General features: G+C 49.0%; 1 pseudogene; it reads left to right on the top strand.

The window, feature by feature from the left end:
* The window catches only part of LOC115083966, a 50902-nt pseudogene extending 46284 nt beyond the window's left edge, over nucleotides 1-4618 (top strand).
* The last annotated feature ends 8895 nt before the right edge of the window (nucleotides 4619-13513 follow it).

Here is a 13513-nt window from a genome sequence, read left to right on the forward strand (position 1 = left end):
ATTAAAATCATCCATTGTACCTGAAGACTGGAGGATAGCAAATGTAACCCCAATATTTAAAAAGGGCTCCAGGGGCTATCCGGGAAACTACAGACCGGTTAGCCTGACTTGGATTTTCAGAAGGCGTTTGACAAAGTTCCTCATGAGAGGCTTCTAGGAAAAGTAAAAAGTCATGGGATAGGTGGCGATGTCCTTTCGTGGATTGCAAACTGGCTAAAAGACAGGAAACAGAGAGGATTAAATGGACAATTTTCTCAGTGGAAGGGAGTGGACAGTGGAGTGCCTCAGGGATCTGTATTGGGACCCTTACTTTTCAATATATTTATAAATGATCTGGAAAGAAATACGACGAGTGAGATAATCAAATTTGCAGATGATACAAAATTGTTCAGAGTAGTTAAATCACAAGCAGATTGTGATAAATTGCAGGAAGACCTTGTGAGACTGGAAAATTGGACATCCAAATGGCAGATGAAATTTAATGTGGATAAGTGCAAGGTGATGCATATAGGGAAAAATAACCCATGCTATAATTACACAATGTTGGGTTCCATAATTAGGTGCTACAACCCAAGAAAGAGATCTAGGCATCATAGTGGATAACACATTGAAGTTGTCTGTTCAGTGTGCTGCGGCAGTCAAAAAAAGCAAACAGAATGTTGGGAATTATTAGAAAGGGAATGGTGAATAAAACAGAAAATGTCATAATGCCTCTGTATCGCTCCATGGTGAGACTGCACCTTGAATACTGTGTACAATTCTGGTCGCCGCATCTCAAAAAAGATATAATTGCGATGGAGAAGGTACAGAGAAGTGCGATCAAAATAAGGGGAATGGAACAGCTCCCCTGTGAGGAAAAACTAAAGAGGTTAGGACTTTTCAGCTTGGAGAAGACGGCTGAGGGTGGGATATGATAGAGGTGTTTAAAATCATGAGCGGTCTAGAACGGGTAGATGTGAATCAGTAATTTAGTCTTTCAGATAATAGAAAGACCAGGGGGCACTCCATGAAGTTAGCATGTGGCACATTTAAAACTAATTGAAGTAAGTTCTTCTTCACTCAACGCACAATTAAACTCTGGAATTTGTTGCCAGAGGACGTGGTTAGTTCAGTTAGTATAGCTGTGTTTAAAAAAGGATTGGATAAGTTCTTGGAGGAGAAGTCCATTACCTGCTATTAATTAAGTTGACTTAGAAAATAGCCACTGCTATTACTAGCAACAGTAACATGGAATAGACTTAGTTTTTGGGTACTTGCCAGGTTCTTATGACCTGGATTGGGCACTGTTGGAAACAGGATGCTGGGCTTGTTGGACCCTTGGTCTGACCCAGGATGGCATGTTCTTATGAGGTGAGGGGATAAGGGAAGAGATATACAAAAAGTCGGGTTCAATGTTGGGAAATAATAGGCTATGGAGAGATTATTGTTCACTGATGAGGTGGTTTAACGAGAGATGGGTTTACTATAGGATTGATGCTGTATTAGTGGGGACATGAGAATGGGGGAGGGGAAATATTTGTTTGCAAATACAATTGGGGATGTAACAGCCTTGGTAAACTGTGTTTTGGCTTTGTGTTGTATGTGGTTGTGTATTACTCATTTTTCACAATAAAACTTTAATTAAAAAAATAAATGCATGTTTGGGAGATGAGGTCAAACCCCCTAGAAAAGTAACAATTATATTTCTGTTCTCACCTGGATGTTAAGTAATGTCTGCCTTCTTACTTTTTGTCCAACAGATGATGGACTCATAAATGAAAGAGAGAAGCACCATCTGAAATATAATGAGAAGTTGGAACCTCATGAACCATTGCCGGTAACAGTCTTGGAAAACACTTCCCAATGCTCTGACATGGGCCGAGGCTGCCGGAGCCAGCACAATCTAAACAGGTCTCAGAGGAATGGGGCTTCAGCCAGACTAGAGAAACCCTGTCCTTACGATGGGAGCTTCAATCCATCCGCAAACTCTACAGGGCTGCAGAAAGCAGATCCTGGAGAGAAGCTGTACCAGTGCAGTGTCTGCGGGAAAAGCTTTGGGAAGCGGGACAGCCTAAAACGTCACCAGCAAACTCATACTGGGGAGAGGCCCTACACATGCATAGAATGTGGAAAGAGCTTTATCCAGAAGCAGCATTTGGTGACTCACCTGAGAACCCATACTGGGGAGAGACCTTACAAATGTGGGGAATGTGGGAAGAGTTTAAGTACTAATGAGCGCCTGAAAATTCACCAGAGAATTCACACTGGAGAGAGACCCTACAAGTGTGGTGACTGTGGGAAGAGCTTCCGGGCCCATCGGGTCCTTAAGGTCCATCAGCAAACCCACACAGGGGAGAGGATGCACAAATGTGAGGAGTGCGGCAAGCGCTTCAGGCACAAACAGACTCTCATGGCCCATCAGAGAACCCACACCGGGGAGACCACATATCAATGCGGAGAGTGTGGGGAAAGCTTTAGAACATTCAAGCATCTGAAGTTCCATCAGAAGCTACACAAGGGAGAAAAGCCCCACACATGTGGCGACTGTGGCAAGACCTTCAGGAAGAGGGAGCATCTGAAGCGCCACCAACAGATCCATACTGGGGAGAGGCCCTACTGCGTGTACTGAATGTGGAAAGGGCTTCATCCAAAAGCACCACCTACTCAGGCACCAGCGGACACACACGGGGGAGAGGCCCTTCACGGTTGTGATCGTTGAGGAGTTTGCCTACCCTGCAGCATCCTGCCGGGGAAGCCCTCACATCTGCAGCGAGTGCGGGAAGAGTTTCACTACCTACGACCATCTGAAGAGGCATCACAAGATCCACACTGGGGAGAGGCCCAACAAATGTGGAGACTGCAGCAAGAGCTTCAAGACGCAAAAGCTGCTGAAGGCCCACCAGCAGAGCCATGCGGAGGGGGTGGTCCCTGCAGCTGAGGGCGAGGTGAAGAGCACCAAACGGAGAAGAAGCAAGGCGGCACAGCAGGGGGCTGAGCAGACACCAGAGAAACCTTATGAGTGCGGGGAGTGCGGAAAGCTGTTCCGGATAATTAAACACCTGAAGTTCCACCTGCTCAATCACACGGGGGAAAGGCCGTACAAGTGCAATGAGTGTGAGAAGACTTTCCGGAAGCGTGACTGCCTCAAACGCCACCAGCAGATTCACACTGGTGAGAGGCCCTACACATGTGCCGACTGTGGGAAGGGCTTCATCCAAAAGCAGCACCTCATCAGGCACCAGAGAACTCACACTGGGGAGCGGCCCTACATATGCAGTGAATGCGGGAAGACCTTCAGCACCTGTGAGCACCTGAAAATCCACAGCAGGACCCACACTGGAGAGAAACCCTATAAATGCGAGCAATGTGGGCAGTGCTTCAGGAAGCGGGAATACCTGAAGTGCCATCAGCAAACTCATACGGGAGAGAGGCCGTTTACCTGCTCAGAATGTGGCAAGAGTTTCATTCAGAAGCACCATCTCATTGCGCACCTTAGGACCCACACAGGAGAGAGGCCTTATCAGTGCAATGACTGTGGGAAAACCTTTAGACACAAGCAAAACCTGACGACGCACGAGAAGACCCACCGAGGCGGAATGGGTGTGTAAGCATGGTTGGGGGGGGGGCGAACCAGGAACTTCACGAGAAAAAAATTGCACAACTCCTGACACTTGCATCATCCAGCTCAAGAGAGGAAAGAGCGTGAAAGCATCCTGACTGTGGAGCAAGTCTTAATTAGCCATCAAGGATATGCAAACTTGGGGGGTGAGCCACTTTCGTGGGTGTGATTGGAGAAATCCAACCTGCCTCGACTTCCAGTAGGGCAGAGCACCTCTATTTAAATGCATTTGTACCTGGGTAACATGGTACCATGAGATGACTGTGTGGATGAAGCCTGTTTAAAAAAAAAAAAAAAAAATTTGCTGGCAGCGTGGGCACGTGCTGCAAAGCACCTGAAGAGTTTACATGCAGTTTCCATGGGCCTAGTGGGGAGAAAAGCACCCGGTGGTTAGAGGGAGCAGCAGTTGACAGAAGGGCCGTAGGCAGCGACTCTGAGGGGGGGGGGGGGGCAGGCCTTGGTTTGTGAAGAGCTTTAGTATAAATTTCTTTAAATGTATTTAATAGGCGAGAGACTATCCACGCGAGGGAGAAGAGACCAAGTCCAGGCACAAACTAAACGTTCATAAACGCACCAGAGAAACCAAAGTACAGGGAAGGTTGAGGGATGATGCTCACGGGACACAGGGCACCTGAAATGGAGGTGATAGAACGGCATAAAACAAAATGGAAATGTGCAGGCGCAGTGATGACCGAATTTGACACTCGGCAGCCGTACACATGGTATTTTGTAAGGGTCTTCGATGCAGTCCCCTTTGCTCAGAGTTGAAAGTGAATTGATCTGTAAACACTGTATTCTGAAAAAAGACTCAACCAGGTCTGAGCAACAGTGTGTAAGAGAGTGTATGGCATGAGAGTCTTGAAGCCAGCCTCTGTTTTGTGACAAGGGTTGCATAAGTTTGTCACCTTTGCCTTCTTTTCTAAGTGTATGTATCCATAGAGCTGCCAGTCTTTGGTTGCATATATCTCTCCTGTTATATTGTTCTCTTTTTAAAGCTGGGCTTGAGATGAGTATTTTGGAGAAAGAAAAAAACAACCCACCTAATTTAATAGTTTTGCTATAAAATGTCTTGCTTTGAGTTAATTCATTGTTCCTGTGGCAGAACACATGCATCTCTCTGGGGCGGCACATTACAGTAAGGCAACGTGTCGGGGCTGTTGTTCATTTTGTTACATGTACATGCAGGCTTATGTGCCAAGCCAGCACCCTTAGTCAGCAGCACACCCCTCTTGTTACAGAACTGGGAAACATTTATTTAGCAATCTGGAACTTTATAAGGTTGTTTTTGTTTTTTTTTGTTGTTGTTTTTTGCAGGGGGGTAAGGCAGGGCGAGGAAGAAAAATCAAATCCACACTTTTGAATATAGCTATCCTCTTATAGGGGATCACTGTGGTGCGACTTCTTATAACATATAAGAACCAAACTGTGCAAAGACACCAGATTAGTCTGAGAATGTTAAAGTTAACACCAGCTCGGTGGTAGTGCAGTGCATTGCCATGCAGAAGACCCAGGCTCAAGCTTCTGCTTACCGAGTAAGCCAGGGTTGGGGATGCTGCAGAAGCAATTCACATGCCCCCAAGGTGAAGGGAAGTCAGCCAGTCAATCATTGGTGACATCTAGTGGCTACGCTTGGCATCCTCATTGGCTGGGTTCCAAAGTGAGTCATGGTTTGTGGCTCCAGGCCAAGAAATGTTGCTGGGCTAAGTTGGGAAGGGATTATAAAAATAGGAGGAAAACCCTTGGGTAGTAGTGAATGAAGGCTCATGGCACCTTGTCCCAACAGAGACTAATTCCATAAAAACATAGACTGGCAGGCAATGACCATATGGCTCATTCGGTCTACCCATCCACATGTCCTTTTCAGCTTTATAGTCCCATCCTCTATGCTTGTCCCATACTTTCTTGAACTTTGACAGTATCCTTCTTTACTACCTCCACTAGGAGGCCACACCATGTGTCTACCACCCTCTCCATAATGAAATATTTCCTTAGATTACTCCTGATTCAGTCCTCTTTCACCATCATCCCATAACCTTTTATCTAGAGCCTCTTTTTCTATTAAGAGACCAGCCTCCTGTGCATTTAATCCTTGGAAGTATTTAAATGTCTGTCATTCCTCCCCCTTCCCTCCCTTTCTTCAGGAGATACAGGTTTAGATCTTTAAATCTGTCTCCATGTACTTTATGAAAAATGATCAATGGTGTTTTAATATCTGGATCAGCTGCTTCTGGTTTAAGTCCTGTTGAAATTTCGGTTTCCAGAACTGAACACGCTACTCAAAATAAACAGGGTTGACCTTGAGGAAGGGTGCAAAGCCCAGGGCGAATCAAGCATAGCAGATCCCTGAAATGCCGATAGTGTTGGTGATGGAGCTGATGTGGGGGTGTGGGGCTCCTCCCCCTCCAAGGTGCAGGGCCCACAGCAGTCACCACTGTTTGCCCCCCCCCCCCCCCCCCCCCCCTCCAACAAGGATGACTCTGCCAAATTAGGTCTCACCAGAAACATGTACGGAGGCACTATCACCATGTTTCTACTGCTGGCTGTTTCTATCCCTGCCGCCTTATCGCCTTGTTTAGCCCCCATAAGATCATCAGATTTGACCACCCCCAAATCCTGCGCTTGTTTTGTGCTTAGAAGTGCACCCTGTTTACTGTATCATAACCTTGGGTTTTTACAATAAAAATGTTCAAAAGAAACAAGCCAAGCACCAATTGCTGTGGCACACCACTAGTAAACCTCCTCCCCCTTTCCTCCACATGAACTCCATTTGCCACTATTTTGTCACCCTCCTCCATTCAACCAGTTTTTAACTCTGTTATTTTAGCGCCTGTATGGGGATAATTAGTTTTACATGGTTTGTGACATTTAAATCAAATAATATAAGGTCCAAGTTCATGTAAATAGAACAGAATGTCTACACCTTACATAACAATATAAGAGATGCCATACTGGGTCAGACCAAGGGTCCATCAAGCCCGATATCCTGTCTCCAGCAGTGGCCAGTCCAGGTCACATGTACCTGGCGAGTACCCACACATTAAATAGATCCCATGCTACTGATGCTGGCAACAATCAGTGGCTATTCCCTATTGATTAATAGCAGTTATGGACTTCTCTTTCAGGAACTTATCCAACCCTTTTTTAAACACAGCTACACTAACTGCCATAACCACATCCTCTGGCAACGAATTCCAGAGCTTAATTGTGCGTTGAGTGAGAATTTTCTCTGATTTGTTTTAAATGTGCTACTTGCTAAATTCATGGAGTGCCCCCTAGTCCTTGTATTATCTGAAAGGATAAATAACCGTTTTACATTTACCCGTTCAAGTCCTTTCTTATGGTGGATAATCATTTTATTATAGTAGCATAAAATATACAATGATTTTATATGATATTTAAAATTTGTGGTTTAACAGAGAAAATCACTCTTGTTACAATGGTTGTGACAACACCTATGTCTAGCCCAAAGTTAACTTGCACTTTTCAAACACATTGCCAGTTAACTACCCCACTTAAAGTACTAATTTAGCCAGTTAATCTTAGCTGATCAGGAGTGCATGAAAACATCTCAGGGATAATCTTATGTTCTCTCACTCTGTGCTGCAGTTGGGTTGTCCCTCTGGAGAACCAGGGTAAGGCTCCTGTTTCTGGCACAGAGAGCAGTCAGCTGGACCTCCGGCAGGCAAATGACAGGTCAAAGCTTAGAAAAGGCTCAATAAGTTCCTCAGACTGGAGCCAAGATTGACTTAGCCTGCAAAGGGTTGAGCAAGAATGAGATTGGCAAGTTCTCCCAAAGTTATTGGAGCAGGGTAGGGCTGGGCTGAGCGCAGCCCAGTCTCAAAGCTTAGGCTTGAGCTTCATTAAAAGTCTCATGCAAAGTCTCGAATGCAAGATTTGTGTGGAAATGAAATAGAGTCCTGACTCTCTTTCTCAAGCAGAACTTCATGCATATGCATAGGATCCAAAAGTTGACATTGATTGGAGATCACCGCAATCTACTGGCATAGGATTGGTAGGTTTCCAATACAACTGGTGTATGTGTATGTGGATGATAACGGGGGCTGGAAGACATCTGGTGAATGGAATTGTACTTCATGATTAGATACAAAGTGTGTCAAGGCCACAAGGTCAGCAAGCTGGTGTCCAGCAGTACTAGCTAAATTATAAAGTGAAGACATTGCTCGATAGCAATTTCTTCTGCACCATGCAATTCTCTGGCATTCACGTTAAAACTGCAGGGGCCATCATTTGTCTTCCATCTTGTATTGCTTGGCCTGCACTCGGTTTGGTTCAGTTGCACACTTTTCTTTCTTTTTTTTTTTAAAAGGGGTTTCTGGCTTATCCCTACAGACCTATACTATGGCACTCAGTTGATTTATAAGTCGATTATACAGACCCACGTTGAAGGCCTTTCTGAAATCCAAATGCACAGCACTGATCACTCCCCCTGATCTAAACACTCTGGTCACACAATCAAAGAAATTGATTAGATTTGTTCCTGTTCAGCAGGGGCAGGAGGAAACCGCTGGATCAAAAAAATTTTAATTTAAAATATTTCAAAAAACAAATCTGCTCATTGCAAGGTACTCTTGCACGTGTGCTGAGATGCTTGGGCTGCACTGCATTTCCAGCCAGCGAGGGATCAGTTTCATACACATTAAGATATGCTTTCATCCCATTGTTGACATCCGATTCACTTGTGCTCTTGTGTTGGTGGACTTGTGGAGTTGTATGGTAGATGAGAAAATACTCAGATCCTTAAAGCAGCACCCCAGTCAGTAGCCATTGTGAGGCTGTGATTTGAGGCCTCCAAAAACAAATTAGGGAAACCAGTAACTGGGAAGCAGCACCATTACAATCCAGCAGCCAGGGAAGAGGTGCTCTGGCCAGCCGTGCTTCCGAGACTTAGTATCTGGATTATTTTTTTGTACTTCTACTGACCCCTTCCAACTCTCCTCTCAACCTGCAGCATGTTTGCTTTTATTATTGGTTCTTTTCTTGTCTAAAACTTCTTAATTCTTAGCGTGTAGCAGATGGACTCAGGACCAATGGATATAGTGTACTCCTGCTAGCAGTTGGAGGCGGATCAGATTTCAATCTGACGTCAGCCCCTAGTACATATACCCCTGCAGGAAGTACAGCTCTCTAGTATTTTCTGTTTCCATAGCAGTTAGGGACTATCTGCACGCTCTCACAGCGTTAGAACAAATTCAACGGAGAAAACCCAAATTTGGAAGAAAACCTACCTCTGAAGACGAGTCCCGCTCTCCTGCGGTGATACCCTCTGGTCCCTCCCCCAGTTGAGAATTCCCGAGGTGATTTCTGTGGACCCTCGGAGGTAAGCCTCGGTCCGGCGGCCGATTCGCGGCGAGGACCTAGCCCCCAATCCCGGGCGCGGCTGAGAGGCAGCGGGTGCACCCTCAAGCGCGGCGGTGAAGGTATTTGCCCTCTCCCCCCGCAGCCAGAGACTGCCCGGAACGAAACCGGGAAGCACCGAAGACAAGGTAAGGTAGAAATCTTCAGCATAGACTCCGGTCTCCGAGGTTCAAGGAGTCGCACAGGTCGCCAGCCGGGACCAATGCCACCGGGTTGATCCGCCCTAGCAGGGCCAGGCCCCGGTTAGTTCCAAGGGTCTTCCCACGTGGAGACCCTCCGAGGTGGTCGCCATATTGTCCGCGTGGTCGCAGTCGCCATCTTGGCCCTATTCACCGCTTTGTCCGCCGTCTAGACCGGGCGCACAAATTACATGTGCGCATAAACTTACGCACAAGGGCCGTGCGCATAAGTTATATGCGTGTCGCGCGCCTACTGGGCTAAGCGCATACGCGTGACTTGGGCGCACAATTGCACGCACAACCCACACACACATCTTAGACGCGCCAGAGTGTATAAGGGCTTACGCGCCAATAGCCATGGCACCACCAGAAACGGAGATCAAGGCCTCTACCCAGCATGCCATATCAGAGCCGCACAAAGCGAGGAGGCCAACGCCCTGTGTGCTCAATGCGAGGAGGCCCTGGGAGATCCAGCCCAGGGCCAGTCCCACCCAGGGCCGAGCACTAGCTCTGCAGTGGGTACCCCAGACCTAGAAAATTCCAGCGGGACACCCCCGTAGACGGGGACCCCCAGGGACTCTCATCGCCCCTTAGCCTGGACCCAGCGTCTATCTCATTGGTGGAGTTCTTCAAAGGGTTACACACCTTTGTTCACATGCAAACGGAACCTTTGGCTGATCAGCCACAGCTTTCGCCAGAAGACCTTTATGCCCCAGGCCCCTCGAGGCCTAGACAAAGGTTCCCACCACCAAAAAGCCCCATCTATGGGGACACAGACAACTATGAAGAGGAAGCAGAGCCCCTAGAAGAGGGGGAACTCCCCCCGGGGATAGAGCCTCGCCGAACCATGAGACACTTCTTCACCAAGGACGAGCTCCCTGACCTGGTCACACACAGCCTGAAGGAGCTCGCTATCCCGGGCGCAAGTGCCTCAGGGGAGCCTAAGCCGAATCCCCTGCTAGAGGGCCTCCGCCAGACCTCCCGCCATTTCCCTCTGTTACAAGCCGTCCAGCAGCTAATTGACTTGGAATGGAGTGCTCCAGAGCCCACATTCAAAGGGGGACGAGCTATGGCAGCCATGTACCCCCTGGACCCGGTGGCCAAAGTCCTTCTGACATGCCCAAAAGTGAATGCCATGGTCTGCGCGGTCTCGAAGCATACTACTATTCCAGTGGAGGGAGGAGCAGCGCTCAAAGATGCTCATGACCGGCGTCTGGAATCCATCCTTAAACAGTCTTTTGACGTCGCCACTATGTCCCTACAAATAGCGGCCTGCTGCACCGTAGTGATACGTGCCTGCCTATCTCAGACCAGGAGCAACACCCCTGGGGAGGACATGGAACCAGCAGTATCATTCCTTGCGGATGCTGCTTCTGATCTGGTGCGCACAGCGGCCAGAGGAGTGTCAGCGGTGGCTGCCAGGAGACAACTCTGGCTCCGAAGCTGGTCGGCCGACGCATTCTTCCAAAACGCGTCTCACAAGGATACCCTTCAAAGGAGCCCTCCTGTTCGGCAGCAAACTAGAGAAACTGGCCAACAAATGGGGCGAGTCCCCAGTGCCACACCTACCGGAGGACAGGAATCGGAGAAACCAGCGACCCTTCCCCTGGTCCTCCAGGGGCAGAAGTTCACAGTGCTTCAATCCATACAGAAGCAACTATCAAGCGCCCCGCCCTAAGGGCAGGAACCCGTCCTTTCGAAACAAGCACAATAAGAGGGGAACCAGCTCGGGTCCAGGCCCCAGCCGCACCCCACAATGAGATTCAGCCGACCCGTCCAAGGGAAGAAGCCATTGGGGACAGACTAGCCCTATTCTACCACAGATGGGTCGAGATAACTTCGGACAAGTGGTTCCTAACCATCATTCGAGAAGGGTACTACCTGGACTTCCTGCGAACCCCTCTGGACAAGTTCAAGGAGTCCCCCTGCCACGACCTCTCCAAGAGAGCGGCACTGGAAGCTACACTGACCAGACTACTGGCCCTCGAAGCCATCACCCCAGTGCCTCCACAAGAGATAAATACTGGGCATTATTCCATTTATTTTATCGTCCCCAAGAAAGAGGGGACGTTCAGGCCCATACTGGACCTCAAGTCTGTCAACTGCCACCTGAGGATTCCCCGCTTCCGCATGGAAACCCTACGCTCCATCATAAGGGCGATACAACCGGGAGAGTTTCTCACATCCCTGGATCTTTCGGAGGCCTACCTACACATCCCAATTCATCAGGAACACCAGCGCTTTCTACACTTCAAAATCCTGGACCGTCATTACCAGTTTCGGGCACTACCCTTCGGGTTAGCCACAGCACCCCAGATGTTCACCAAGATCATAGTGGTGGTGGCGGCAACACTGAGGAAGGAAGGAATCCTCGTACACCCTTACCTAGACGATTGGCTGATCAGGGCGAAATCCCCAGAGGAAAGCCACCAAGCAACCAACAGTCAAAACTCTACTGGAGAGCCTAGGATGGGTGGTCAACACAAAAGTTGTCTGCAGCCTCACAGTCTCTAGAATACCTAGGAGTCCGATTCAACACCAAAGAAGACAAGGTCAGCCTGACTCCCACAAGGAGATCAAAACTGTGGAACCGATTACAAATCCTGCTGAGCGAACCTCGTCCCACAGCATGGGATTACCTGCAAGTCCTCGGTCTGATGGCATCCACACTGGAAGTAGTGCCATGGGTGTGAGCTCACATGAGACCCCTGCAGCACTCACTTCTATCGCGATGGAATCCACTGTCTCAAAACTACACCATACGTCTATCCCTCCTGGGCAGAATCCGGACCCAGGTACAGTGGTGGCTACAGGTCAGTCACCTGAGCCGGGAAACAAGACTATCTTCTCCAACCTGGTCCCTGCTCACCACAGATGCCAGCCTACGAGGATGGGGAGCACACTGCGAGGAGTTAACCGCCCAAGGGTAGTGGAACGCAGAAGAGTCGGGATGGAACATCAACCACCTACAAGCGCGGGCAGTCAGACTAGCCTGCCTACGATTCGCTCACAGACTCCGAGACAAAGCGGTCAGAGTAATGTCAGACATCACCACGACAGTGGCCTACATCAACCGGCAGGGGGGAACCAGAAGCCAACAGGTGTCTCTGGAAATAGACCCCCTAATGGCGTGGGCGGAAGTAAACCTCCAGGAGATCTCAGCCGTTCACATTGCCGGGAAAGACGACAACACAGCGGACTACCTCAGCAGAGAAAGTCTAGACCCAGGAGAATGGAAGCTGTCGTCCGCAGCATTCCAAATGATAGTGAACCGGTGGGGGACACCGGACATGGACCTTTTGGCAAACCGGTCCAACGCCCAAGTACCCAGATACTTCAGCCGCAGGCGAGAACCTCAGTCCCAGGGGATCGATGCCCTGGTAGAGACCTGGCCAGAGGGGACCCTATTATATGCCTTCCCGCCGTGGCCTCTATTGGGCGCAATCATTCACAAGATACAGCTACACAGGGGACTAGTACTTCTGGTGGCCCCGGACTGGCCAAAAGATCGTGGTACGCAGACATGAGAAGACTACTGGCAGGGACCCCCCTGCCACTGCCTCCATATAGAGACCTGCTTCAACAAGGACCGATCCTCCACGAGGATCCAGCTCAATTCTCTCTTGCGGCCTGGCCATTGAGAGGGCTCGCCTGAGAGCGGATACTCGGGGGCTGTAATCGACACCCTACTCAGAGCACGCAAGTTCTCCACATCTTTAACGTACATAAAGATTTGGAGAGTATTCGAAGCCTGGTGCGAAGACCACGACATCATACCACGCTCAATTAAAGTCCCCGTGATCCTGGAATTCCTGCAGAACGGGCTACAGAAGGGGCTGTCCCTCAACTCCATCAAGGTGCAGGTGGCCGCATTGTCATGCTACGGCTCGAAGAGCGAGGGCGACAGCATAGCCTCTCACCTGGACGTGTCATGCTTCCTGAAAGGGTGTCAAAACACATCCGCCCACCATTAAAGTGTCCGGTACCTCTTTGGAATCTCAACCTGGTCCTGGATTTTCTAGCAGGAACCTCCTTCAGACCCCTCCGAGGTCTGTCCCTCCGCCTGTTAGCTTTAAAGACCGCATTCCTGCTGGCAGTTTGTTCAGCCCGCCGCAGCCGTGGCCATTCCTCAGGCTCACCCCGGGAACCATCCAGCTACGCACGGTCCCTTCGTTCCTTCCCAAAGTGGTGTCGCACTTCCATCTTAACCAAACCATCTTGCTACCATTGCCGGATGAGTCGAAGAATTCGGAAGAAGCTCGTAGTCTATGCCACCTCAACATCGGCAGACTCCTATTGAGATACCTAGAAATGTCGTAACCCGTACGAAAAATGGACCACCTTTTCGTCCTCCACAGCA

The sequence above is a fragment of the Rhinatrema bivittatum genome, chromosome 2 (assembly GCF_901001135.1).
Source record: "Rhinatrema bivittatum chromosome 2, aRhiBiv1.1, whole genome shotgun sequence".
In the NCBI taxonomy this organism is placed as follows: Eukaryota; Metazoa; Chordata; class Amphibia; order Gymnophiona; family Rhinatrematidae; genus Rhinatrema; species Rhinatrema bivittatum.